Source organism: Canis aureus, chromosome 4, assembly GCF_053574225.1.
Source record: "Canis aureus isolate CA01 chromosome 4, VMU_Caureus_v.1.0, whole genome shotgun sequence".
In the NCBI taxonomy this organism is placed as follows: Eukaryota; Metazoa; Chordata; class Mammalia; order Carnivora; family Canidae; genus Canis; species Canis aureus.
The window spans coordinates 31,084,825-31,096,863 of record NC_135614.1 but is presented as its reverse complement, the minus strand read 5'-3'; the positions used below and the strand labels follow the sequence as shown (position 1 = coordinate 31,096,863).

Below are 12,039 nucleotides of genomic sequence, written 5' to 3'. Positions count from 1 at the left end.
TCAAGCGGGATCCAGGTGGAGATTAAGAGGCCACTGGGATTAGAGGGCTCTGGGCAACCAAAAGGGTGTGTCCAGGAGCAGGGTGAGGCTGAGTCATATCGAGGCAGGGGGAGGGGACTGTCATGCAGAATGTAGCAAGGAGAACTCAGCCTTCATCCCTCAGAAGACCCAAAATAGTTCTTTTTTTTTTTTTTCCAAAATAGTTCTTATCTTGGGATCTGTGGATGGATCAGTGAACCGTTAATATTGTCTGAGATCCGAAGAGGCCCAGCAAACCAACAGCCTGGGGCCTCCAGGAATTGTTCTTTGGGGGACGGTGGGGGACACTGGTGGATGCAGCACCAAGGCTCTCAGAAACACCAAGGAAAATGGACTTAGTAAGATCAGGAGCAGAAGAGGGGAGCAGCTGCCATCTAACCAGCTATGCCACGTTGATCAGATCTTCCCCTCTTGAACCTCGGTTTCCTCAGGAGGCAGTTAAACCTGATGACTTACAAGTTTCCAGCCTTAAAGCTCCTTAAAATTCCAGAAGCACTATTCACTACTTCAACAGTGCACTGAGATAAGTAGTCGGTTCCCTGCCGCCGATAGTTTTCAAGTCAAGCGAGAGTAGTAGCCACTGGCCTAGTAAGGCCCTGCAGAGAATTCCTACCTTGGTAGGTCATTGAGATTCGACTTTGGATCATAAAAACAATAACAATGACATTATTAATTATTACTGATTAACCACTGCTTGCTGGTGCCCAGCACTGTCCCAGGCATTTGCACGCATCTCCTCTGGGGGATTGCTAGCGTTCCCATCTTGCAGAGTCACTCGGGGCAGAGAGAACGGGCCGCTTCCCATAGGTCGCCCTGCTGAAAGAGGCAGAGCTGAGACTGCAGCCCGGGGCTCTGCAGCCCTGGCCTGGGTGCTGAGTGCGAGATAATGCGGCTGCCTCCTGCTTGGGGAAGGAGGGGTAATGCAGCCAGCAGGCTCCCCACGGCGGGTCCCGCCTGCTGACCCGCCCACCCACCTGCGGGGCTGGGGGCTCCACTTACCCCGCAGCTCTCCGGGGGGCAGCGATGGTTGGAACACTTAGTTTACAAACTGAATTTAGACCTCGGTCCAAAACACGTGATGCGCTTTCCCATTTAAGCTTCACCATGCACAAATTCTTCAATTATTTGAGGTTCATAAAGGAATAAAATCTGCAGACTGGTAGAACAGTTTTGAATTCTCCAGTCATCTGGACTTTTAGTCCTAGGGAACTGAGCTAAAGGTAGAGTTATTCCAGGGCAGAAACTTGCCTGTCTATTCCTGCCTATTCTATTTCCTTCCTTTTTTCCTCCCTCCCTCTCTTCCTTCCTTCCTTCTTTCCTTTTTTCCTCCTTTCCTTCCTTCCTCCCTCCGTCCCTTTCTCTAACCCTCCTTCCCTTCCTTCCTTCTTGTTTCTTCTTAGTTCAGTGGTTTGCAAATTTGAGGTGCAAAATTCTCAGTTTCAGTATGATTTAAAGAGTGTCCAAGGACTGTGTGACTTCAGGTCACATGTGGAGTTGAGGACCAGCCCCTTAGCAAGATGCCCTTCCATCGTCTGGAGCACGTCTACAGTCGAGTAGGCTTTGGAGTCCAGTGTGACCTTGGGCAGGCTTCTTACCCATTCCCAATCCCATTTGTAAAATGAGGGTGATGACAGGGCTCCCTCACAGGAAATGTTTGCTGAAAGGGGGATTAGTGGGTCTGAGCCTCTGCACCCTGGTCTCTGGCACATGTGCCCCTTCGCACTCAGATGTACTAGGAGATTGTTGTCAGTATCACCCCCAGCTGGCATCACGGCCACCTCCACCTGCCGTTCACACTCGGGGACTGGGCCCAGTGCCACAGAGCTGGAGCCCAAAGCCCTGTTCTCCATTTCTCACTGGACCAAAGCCCTGTTCTCCATTTCTCACTGAACTCTCGGAGTTTAGGGAGACAGAGTCAGCTTCTCCTCTGCTCTCCCACAGCACTTTCTTTTTTCAATAATAAGTCATGGAGGTAATTCCATGCTGGCTTACATAGCTAGAGTTCATTCACTTAAACATCTCCTTAGTATGCCATATTCCATTTTTGTACATATGTTTCATAATCTATGGTCTAAATTCTTGGAAGTAGAATTGCAGAGTCAAAGGGTATGCACATTTAACATTGTTGTGGATATCGGCAGGTGGCCCTCCACAAAGGCTGTACAAATGTACGTTCCTCTCAACAGAATATGAGGCTTACAAGCTGATGTAAAGCTAGAGCCATCAGGAGAACCAAATCTGAGGAGATGGGTCAGTACGAGGCCCATCTGAGTCTGAAAGGATGAGCTTTCATCCCAGAGGATCAGAAGAAAGGCTACCTCCATCAGACTGAGGATGGGTAGGGTAGTAGCATCCTCCTCACAGCTCACAGTGACATAGGATGGATTACTTAGGAACCCAAGATTGGAGGATGCTTTCTGCTGTTGAGAAGGGAGAACAAAACCTTTATCTGGATTCTGCAGCAGGAGGATCACAGCCTTTAGTTCTCAATCTCTTTTGGATCACAGACCCCTTTTAGGATTTGATAAAAGCATGGAATCTGTGCCCTGAGTGCCCACACACTCCCACCCATACATGTACATACAGCTTCGCATATAATTTCAAAATGCTCATCCAAAATCTCAGTGCACATGAGACATCATACAGAAAGCCCCAATTGTCCTTCTGGAGGCTGAGATTCCACAAAGAGTCTCAAGCCATTTCTATCCTCCCCAAACAAGGCCATCATTACCTGCTAGTGCCAGCTGTCCCACAGCTGATCACAGGTTCACAAGTGAGCCTAGCTGAGACCAGTAGAGACCAGCAGAAGAACCACTCAGCCGAGCCCAGCCCAAATTGATAACCTGCAGAATCACAAGCTATGATTGATGGTTGATGCTTTAAAACCATTCAGTCTGAGGATGGTTTGTTATACAGCAAAAGCTAACTGGTACAGTTTCCATGAAGAACAGTTGACTATGCTATTAGGGATCACAAAAGAGGACAGGAACAAATGGAAAGACGTTCTATGTTCCTGAGTAGGAAGAATCAAGATCACAGAGATGTCGGTTTTCCCTTAGTTATTCTATACATTAAATAAACGACAAAGGAAACACAAATGGGATCTTTTTGTAACCTGATGAGCTGATTCTAAAGTTTCTAGAGAACAATTAAGAGTCAAGGAGAATCAAGGGGAAAATCTAGAAGAGGAAAAGGAAATTATTATGCAGATGTTACAGCACATTGCAAAGATTCAGTAATAAGAAGGGGGCTCATGAATATGCCAACATAGCAGGTAAACAGAATGGAAGTCCAGAATCTAGGTCTAGATCTAGGACTTTGCTGAATGTCAAAGGCAACTTTTTAAATCAGTAAAGGAAACAAGTGTTGTGCAATGAATGTCAACGGGGAAACTAGATAGTCAACTGAAAAAGCATAAAATGTGGTAGTCATGTTTAACCTCAAGATTCAAATGTAAAAAAAAAAAAAAAAAGGAGGAAGAAGGAAACTCCGAAAAATTAGAAAAAAGAATCCATGTGTGTGTTATTTTTTTAAAATAAAAACAATCCCACAATGTTTATTGTCATCCGATAATAACCTAAAGGTAATCAAAACAATATGAATAAATGTTTTTGAACTACACTCTCAACTAAGGACACCTAAAAAAAAAAAACTATATTTGCCTTCTTGAGAAATTTCATACTTCATTGATCATTTCTAGTTGGAGATACTTTGGAGCAGAGGAATAGATCTCCTCTTAGCATGATCTGACCCAGTTGTTTTCTCCACTTTGTTTTAGAGTGAATCTCTTCTGCATTATCTAATTCGAAGTTCACATATTCATCAAAACCAATGGTAGGGTCCCTCTATCTGAATATCTACTTGCTCAGAAAGCCACACCTGGATCCAAGATCTCTTTTGCAAGTCTCTGAAGATGAGGTTGATGGGCTGCACCATCATCTTCTATGCTTTGTGGCCCCAACCGCGGCGTGCCATGGTGAAAACTGGCAAACAGCACACTCCTATGTAGATTTTTACATAGTGGGAAAAGGTTTGTCTAAGGATGGTATAAAACACAAAAGTCATAAAAGGACATTAAATAGAAATAGTGATATATTGTACTATATAAAAATTTTAAATTCTATGTTAAAGCTATCTTAGGCAGATTGAAAGGACAATCATGAAACTGGGATAAAAGTGTGCAATTCATATCAGAGACAAAAGTGAACTTCCTTAATATGTAAAGAACACCCACAATTTAATAAGAAAAAGCTTTACAATACAATAGAAAACGGAGTAAATCATATGAATACCAAGGTCACAGAGAAGGAAATGCAAGTGGGTTTGGATTTTTTTTTAATATTTTATTTATTTATTTGAGAGGGAGGTGGAGCAGAGGAAAAGGGACAAGCAGACTCTGCACTGAGCTCAGAGCCTGACATGGGGCTTGATCTCAGGGTCCTGATCTGAGCCGAAACCGAGAGTTGGATGCTCAACCAACTGAGCTGCCTAGGCTCCCCAGTTCTGGATATTTTAAAAGATACTCAACCTCACTCATGATAAAATGAATTCAAATGAAAATTATACTCAGAAAACAATTTCCCATCTATCATGTTAAGGAAAAAATCTAAGAGTTTTATAACGTACTTGTTGGAGCTTGTATGAGGAAAAAGACATGTTTACACACTGCTGATTGGAGTGTATACTGGAATCACCTCCATAAGTCAATTTGGCTTTATCGGACAAAACTGAAAATGCATATAGCCTCTGAGCCAGAAATACAGATATATTCTGACGTGTGCAAATAATGCATGGACGAGGCTTCACTGCAACATTATTTGTCATAGCATGTAATAAAATCTTATGCAGCTGTAAAAGAAAAAGAAAGAAGTTCTTTTATGTACTGATATGGAAAGATCTCTAAAAATTAAGTGGAGAGGGACGCCTAGGTGGCTCAGCCGTTGAGTGTCTGCCTTTGACTCAGGTCGTGATCCTGGGGTCCTGGGTTCGAGTCCCACATCGGGTCCCTGCAGGGAGCCTACTTCTCCCTCTGCCTGTGTCTCTGCCTCTGTGTCTCTCATGAATAAATAAATTAAATATATTAAAAAACTAAGTGGAGATAAATAAAGTATACCGATATGCTAATATTTGTAATGAAACAGAATGTAAGCATGTTTATTTGCTTATATCTGAATAAAATAACTCTTGAAATGTATACAAGAGACTACATTTTTATTCTACTTGTGTTTTTTCCCTAAATGTAACACATATTTACTCATCAAATAGGCTAGCACTACTTTTACATGTTCAAATTCGTAAATACGGATCTGTGTTTAACAAAAATTATATTGTTGTGTTGATGAATCTTATCTTTCAAGTTCATGTTTTTTTAAAAAAATATTTTATTTATTCATTCATGAGAGAGACAGAGAGAGAGGGAGAGAGTGAGGCAGAGACACAGGCAGAGGGAGAAGCAGGCTCCATGCAGGGAGCCCGATACAGGACTCGATCCCGGGTCTCCAGGATCACGCCCTGAGCCACCCAGGTGCCCCTCAAGTTCATGTTTTGTAGTTTATCAGCCTGAAAATAATTTCTAGGATCTTTAGGTAACTTAAAACCTTGGACTGATCCATTTGAGTGTATATTCACTGGGTATAGAGATTATTTCTAAGCAAAATGGAATACTGAGACATACATAGTAAGAATCATTTAAGTTTATATACCTTTGCTTCTTTTTTTTATATGCTACAGATCCTATACCTTTGGGTCTCTTAATGAATATGTTCATTGCTGCCACTTGGAGAGCTGTACTACAGGGGATGACCTGGCTGCAGAAAATTGTGTTTATGTACTTGTGAATTCTGCTTGTCTGCTCAAATGCTAATGGTGACAGTGGACAATCAAGAGTATTCCAGCCTCTGGTTTTCTCTGTGAAACAGGAGCTGCTTTGCTTCTGTTTATAATCAATAATTTATAATCAATGAGCATGATTGACACTATGCTTAAGTGCAATAGTGTTCACATTGGTTTGGGGGGTTTTGTATGTTTGTTTGGTTTTGGTTTGTGTGTTTGGCGAAACTCCCTTATATTCTTCGAGCATATTGAGGACACCAAACAGCTTTTTTGGTGGGTTATAACTAGTGATATTTACTGTCTTGGAAATTGAAACTGAAAAACAAATTTAATGCTTGTTTAGTAATTCACTTGAAAATAGCAAAAATGAATGCGTTGCAAGTTAATAGCATCTTAGCAGTGTTACAAGGTTAGTTCTGACCTCATAGGTCCTCTGAGATCAATCATAAGGAATCCATTTGTTGTAAGATATGAAAGACTTACAATGAATTCTGTTTGCCTTGGTTTATAACACCTGAGTCTGGGACACTAGGAAATGTGTTAAAATACTAGAAATATTTGCTTAATGTTGATGGCTCTGTTTTCTTGGTTTCCTGTTTTATTGTTTTATTATTATTCCCATGTGATCTGCCTAGAAAGCAAAAACTCCGAGTTTTACCAAAATGATTTTAAGTTGATTTTATTATGTCTTTAATTATTTAAGAAAACAAGGTTTCTTACTTAGGAGAGAGCTAAAGTGCTTTACAGTCATGTCACTGTCAGGTAGGTGGACAAGTCTTATTTCTCAGGTGGCTGGGATCCTACCTTAAGTGTTCAAATCTCCTGACGATTTCGGGGTTTTGCCTTCCTTAAATCAATCCTAAAAGTAAAAGGAAGTAAAATGTAAGGATATCTGAGTTCTCCCAGAAAGTCCAAGGAAAATCATAAGAGATTAATTACTTTGCCTTGTAGAAAGAGAGGGGCCAGAAATAGTTAAGTCCATTTGATATGATACCATTGATAGGTTGCATGGCAGGAGGTGAAATTATTTTTTATCAAAACAGGGGAAAACCATAGGACATTTTCTTTTTTTTTTTTTTTAACTTTTTTATTTATTTATGATAGGCACACAGTGAGAGAGAGAGAGGCAGAGACACAGGCAGAGGGAGAAGCAGGCTCCACACACCGGGAGCCCGACGTGGGATTCGATCCTGGATATCCAGGACCGCGCCCTGGGCCAAAGGCAGGCGCCAAACCGCTGCGCCACCCAGGGATCCCCATAGGACATTTTCTTTCAGTGGAAAACTATGCCTTGCCTGTAGCATACCCTTCTGCATTCAGGTTTTGATTTCATGGGAGCTGTTTTGCAATTCTATAAAAATGGAGATAACTGATAACAAAAAATTATTCTTGTCCCTAGGCATCCACATTATATCCTGCTGAGTAAAGGTTCCCAGTTTTGGAAGTTAGTTTTGCTTTCATTCATGCATTTGTTTCAATATTCCTTTACTTCTACGCACTCCTGCTTTTAAACTTCTCCTTCGAACTAATTATAATGGGCCTCATTCCCTTATTGAATCAGTGAAATAAAATCCTTAATATATGTTTGTGTTCTCTCTGTTTGACAGTCACCATTTCATCTTTTTTTTTATATGAATCTTTTAATAACGCATAGGACAGAAGTCTTGCTCATCACAATTCATTACAAAAATGGTAGCCTGAGGCAGTGGAGTTTAATTTTCCCTAATCCTGGTTGAGAACACCTAGAAGGCAACTGAAAAATCAGTAGCTGGCATTGACTTTTACTGATGTAATCTGGCCCCTCTCAGCATGGGGTAGCCTCAGGCAAGTCACTTCCCTTCCCTACACCTCCCCACCCTTCCAGTTGGGTGGACCTAAAATAATCCCTTCCCACCCTGCAGCACCAGCTGGGGCTGGATCAAGAGCCCTAGCCCTGGAAGTCTAGCATCCAACATATGTAAGTCTACCTTGCAGATGGAGGGCCAAGAGTAGAAGGGATAAAGGTCAATACCAATTTACATGACCTTTTAATTACTACCCAAAGGCTTTCTCAACTAGGATTAAGAGAATTAAACTCTAAAGCCTGAAGTTTAGATTGCTCTTATTCTGTTCAGTAAATGCAGTTGCTCCAGCTGCTGAGCGGAAATGAAGACAAAAGGAAGACTTTTTTAAAACTTTTGATTTATTTTAAGATTTTTTAATTTTTAATTTTTTTTAATTATTACTTTTTTTTTAGAGAGAGAGAGCACAAGCAGAAGGGGCAGAGGGGGAGAGAACCTCAAGCAGACTCTATGCTCAGTGCAGAGCCTGAGGCAGGGCTCCATCTCATGAGCCTGAGATCACCACCTGAGCCAAAACCAAGAGTCCACCACTCAAGCCACTGGGCCATCCTGGGGCCCCTCAAACTTTATTGAAATATATATATGTTCATTTGAAGACTGGAACACATCCATGGGACCAGCACCCAGATCGCACTGCAGAACATTACCAGTGCCTGAGGAGTCCCTCATTTCTTTATAGTCCCCTGCCAACCCTGGCACACATGAAAGGAACTCAATGAATTCTTGCAGCATGGGTTAATTTTGCCTGTTTTCACACTGCATGTAAAGTTAACCATACAGAAATTTTTTATGAACATTTCTTTCATTAATTGTATTTTTGTAAGATTCATCCCTGTTGTTGTGTGCAAGGGTAGATCCATCCGTGATCTAGTCAGCTGTCGATGGGGATTTGGGTAGTTTCTGCTTTGGGACTGCGGTGATAGCTCAGGTCTTGATATTCCCGTCCATGTTGTTTTGGGACCATATGTTTCCATTAGGCATACACCTGGCAAGTGCTAGATCATATTTATTTCTGCATCTATCAATCTGCACGTGTATAAAAAAAGCATGAATTCATACTGATATCTCCAATTCTGATCAAGCACAACAGGGCTCATTTTACCCTTTCATTATTAGCAATTCCTTTCTTTGACAGTGAGAAACCTAGCTCCCATTAAATACATTTATTTATTTGCTCAATCCTAGAATACACATAAAATAGCTTCAGAACTGCTAACCCATATCTGTTAGATCTGTCAGCTAAGAGGGCCTAGAAGCAATGACACCCCGGTAGCAATGAGCACACCCTGCACCCAGGTCTTGGTTTCTAAATACCATTCTCCAAGACAAGGAACCCAAGTTCCTTGGAGAAATGACTGAGTTGAGTCCAGGATGGGAGCAATGGGGAATATAAGATGAGCCCAAAACATTTTGTGGTTGTCAGGAAGTAAGGAAGTGCTTAGAAAAGAACAGGAGTATTTCGAAAGGACATAGGAGCCAACTTAAAGATGCTCCTAGTGGCCATACCTGGGACGATTTGAGCAACAAAACAAATAATATTCATAGTGGATTTTAACCCATAGAATAAAATAAATATCCATGAGTCCATGCTGAAATAATTGAATAGATAGATAAATAGGAGAGAAGGGACACCTCTTCCTTACAATTGAATTTCAATTGATAAATGAAGAAGAAGGAATTACGGAGATAGAAAATCACCTTTGGGAAGCCAATGGTAATAAATATTGCAGATGAGAATCAGCACTAGATGCTGAAATTAGTAGGTTGCACATATGATAATAAACAGGAGAATTGTAGAGTCTCAGAGTATCTCCCCAAAAGATACATTTAGTTACAAAAGGAAATGCAATAATTTTAGAGTGGAGAAATCTGGTGGACATCACCTTCACCTCATCATCCTTCAAAATTAATGTTACTAGTAATGAGACACGGCAATATCACACGTGCCTCCCAGTTGGCGCACTGGGAAGGACATGACATCACCTTCGTAGGACTCACACCAAAAACGCATAACCTCAACCTCATCATGAGAAAACATCAGACAGACTCAAGGGGAGAGAAGCTCCATTAAACAATTGGCCAATGCTCTTCAAAAATGTCAAAGGTTGTGGAAGGGAAAAAATAACTGACCTGGACTCTTAAGGTAAACCCTCAAAGTTCCAAGACACAGAAAAAGAACAGCTGTTCTAGATGAGAGGAGCCCAAGGAGACAGGAAAACTGGCTGCCCTGTGGGATCTCCCATGACATCCGGGGCCAGAACAAGACCAGCAGGGAGACACCTGGCAACAGCTGAGTAAACTCTGTCAATTCTTTAACTCTACTGCATTAACGTTAACTTCCTGGCTTTGCTGATTCTTCTGCAATCCTACAAGATGCTAGTATTTGGGGAAACTGGTAAAGGCTGTATGGGAGCTAGCTGTATTGTTTATCTACGTCGAAAATTATTTCAAAAGAAAACGATTTTTAAAAGAAAAAGGGGATCTGGCGTGATTGTGTCATGCTTCGGCCAAAAACCCTGCCAGCACCTCTGCACAGAGTGTAAAGGCAGAATGAGAGTGACATTCAAGGCCCTCAGTAATCAGGCCAAACATCCCCCACCCACACACACCCTGCCCATCTCTAAGGCCTGCGGTGAACACCTCATGTTTAAAGATCACCTTCAGGGATCCCTGGGTGGCCCAGCGGTTTGGCGCCTGCCTTTGGCCCAGGGCGCGATCCTGGAGGCCCAGGATCGAATCCCACGTCGGGCTCCCGGTGCATGGAGCCTGCTTCTCCCTCTGCCTGTGTCTCTGCCTCTCTCTCTCTCTCTCTCTCTCTCTCTCTGTGCCTATCATAAATAAATAAAAAATTTAAAAAAAATTAAAGATCACCTTCAGGCAGCCCAGGGCATCATCCTGAAGGCCCCGGGACCGAGTCCCACGTCGGGCTCCCTGCCTGTGTCTCTGTCTCTGTCTCTCTCTCTGTGTCTCTCATGAATAAATAAATAAAATCTTTAAAATAAATAATAAAGATCACCTTCACGGGCCGTGACCCTGAACCCACCTCTGGAAGCAGCATCTATCTATCTGCTTCGGGCTCTTACTTGGTCAACAGTTGACTTCCCTGACCCCCTGGGAACTTTGAACTCCCTCCCTCTGAGGACCCCTGCAAGCCTGGCAGGTGGTGCTCACCCCCTTCCTACCCTTAAGAAACTCACAATCTGCAAATAAGGCAAGGAGACCACAGTGCCAAGCTCAGGAGCCTCGGGGAAGCAGATCAGAGGCAGGTAGGGGAATCACAGTCTCTGCAGGCAGGGGGTGTTGTTGTTACCCCTCTCTGCTGGTGAGGAAACCGAAGCTTAGAGCGAGAAGGTCATCTTCCTAAGACTACACAGCCAGTGAGGACAGAGTCAGGGTTTAAGCTCAATTTCTTCCCTCCCCTACTGATGGATTATAACTGAAAGGCTTTGATGAATCAGGCAAGTGGGGTCCTGAGACAGTTTATATTTTACCCCAACTCCAGCCTCAAGTGGCAGAATGAGATCTCCCTAGAAAGGCCTGCAGTGGGGCGCCTGGCTGGCTCGGTCGGAGGAACATGTGGGTCTTGATCTCGGAGTTGTGGGTTTGGGCCCCATGTGGGGGTATATAGATTACTTAACCAAATTTAAAAAGCCACGGAGGATACAGGAATCACGCATCACACACATTCTCAGGAAATGTCAACACCTTTTATGACGACCTGATGGACACTGAGCAATGAGAATTTGCAAAAATATCTCAAAGTTGAGCAAGTGGGATATATTGCTAGACCTCACCAGGCTTCAGAAAGGCCTGAACCGTGGCTTCAGGAAACACCTGCTGGCAAGCTGCCCTGGCCAAGCCCTGGGATGCCCACAGACCCACCTCCTCCCGTAGCAGCCGAAAGTCAGTGAGAAACGGAGCTCCCGGTGCCTCCAGCTCGGCTGGACACAGTGGGGATCCGAACGCCTGCTCTCAGGCCTCTGGTTGCTGCTATTGTCGTTGTTAATATTAAACCTCTCTCCCCGCTTCTCGTCTCCCTGCACTCAGCAGACTTTCCCATCTTCTTACATCATCTACGTGGGAGGATTCAGGACTGCACACAAACAAGGAAAGAGAATTAAAAACAAAAACTTCTTAAATCTCAACTTGTCAAACCTCCCCCCCCCCCTTCTGTCCCGCAATGTGCCCATTCCCCACCGGTCCGCTGCCCTGACCCCGGCTCGCGGGGCGCTGGGCTAGTAGCCCCCTCATCTCTGCGGAGAGGGAGAGGCCTGGCACGGGGCTCTCAGGGAGCACGTGTGGCCTGTGCTGGGCCAAGAAGACAAGC

General features: G+C 43.3%; 1 long non-coding RNA gene and 1 pseudogene across 5 annotated transcripts in view; both read right to left on the bottom strand.

The window, feature by feature from the left end:
* LOC144312447 (uncharacterized) overlaps nucleotides 1-12,039 on the bottom strand; it is a 25,698-nt gene extending 13,659 nt beyond the window's left edge. For 4 of the 5 annotated variants that reach the window (XR_013377924.1, XR_013377923.1, XR_013377925.1 and 1 more), the window contains exons 1-3: nucleotides 11,910-12,039; nucleotides 11,595-11,805; nucleotides 6,676-6,730 (exon numbers count right to left, since the gene is read on the bottom strand). This is a non-coding gene — a long non-coding RNA (uncharacterized LOC144312447). Of the gene's footprint in view, nucleotides 1-2,770; nucleotides 2,883-6,675; nucleotides 6,731-11,594; nucleotides 11,806-11,909 lie in introns of all 5 variants that reach the window. The other variant, XR_013377927.1, reaches the window with a different exon arrangement.
* On the bottom strand, nucleotides 3,736-4,014 carry LOC144311841 (small nuclear ribonucleoprotein E pseudogene; annotated as a pseudogene).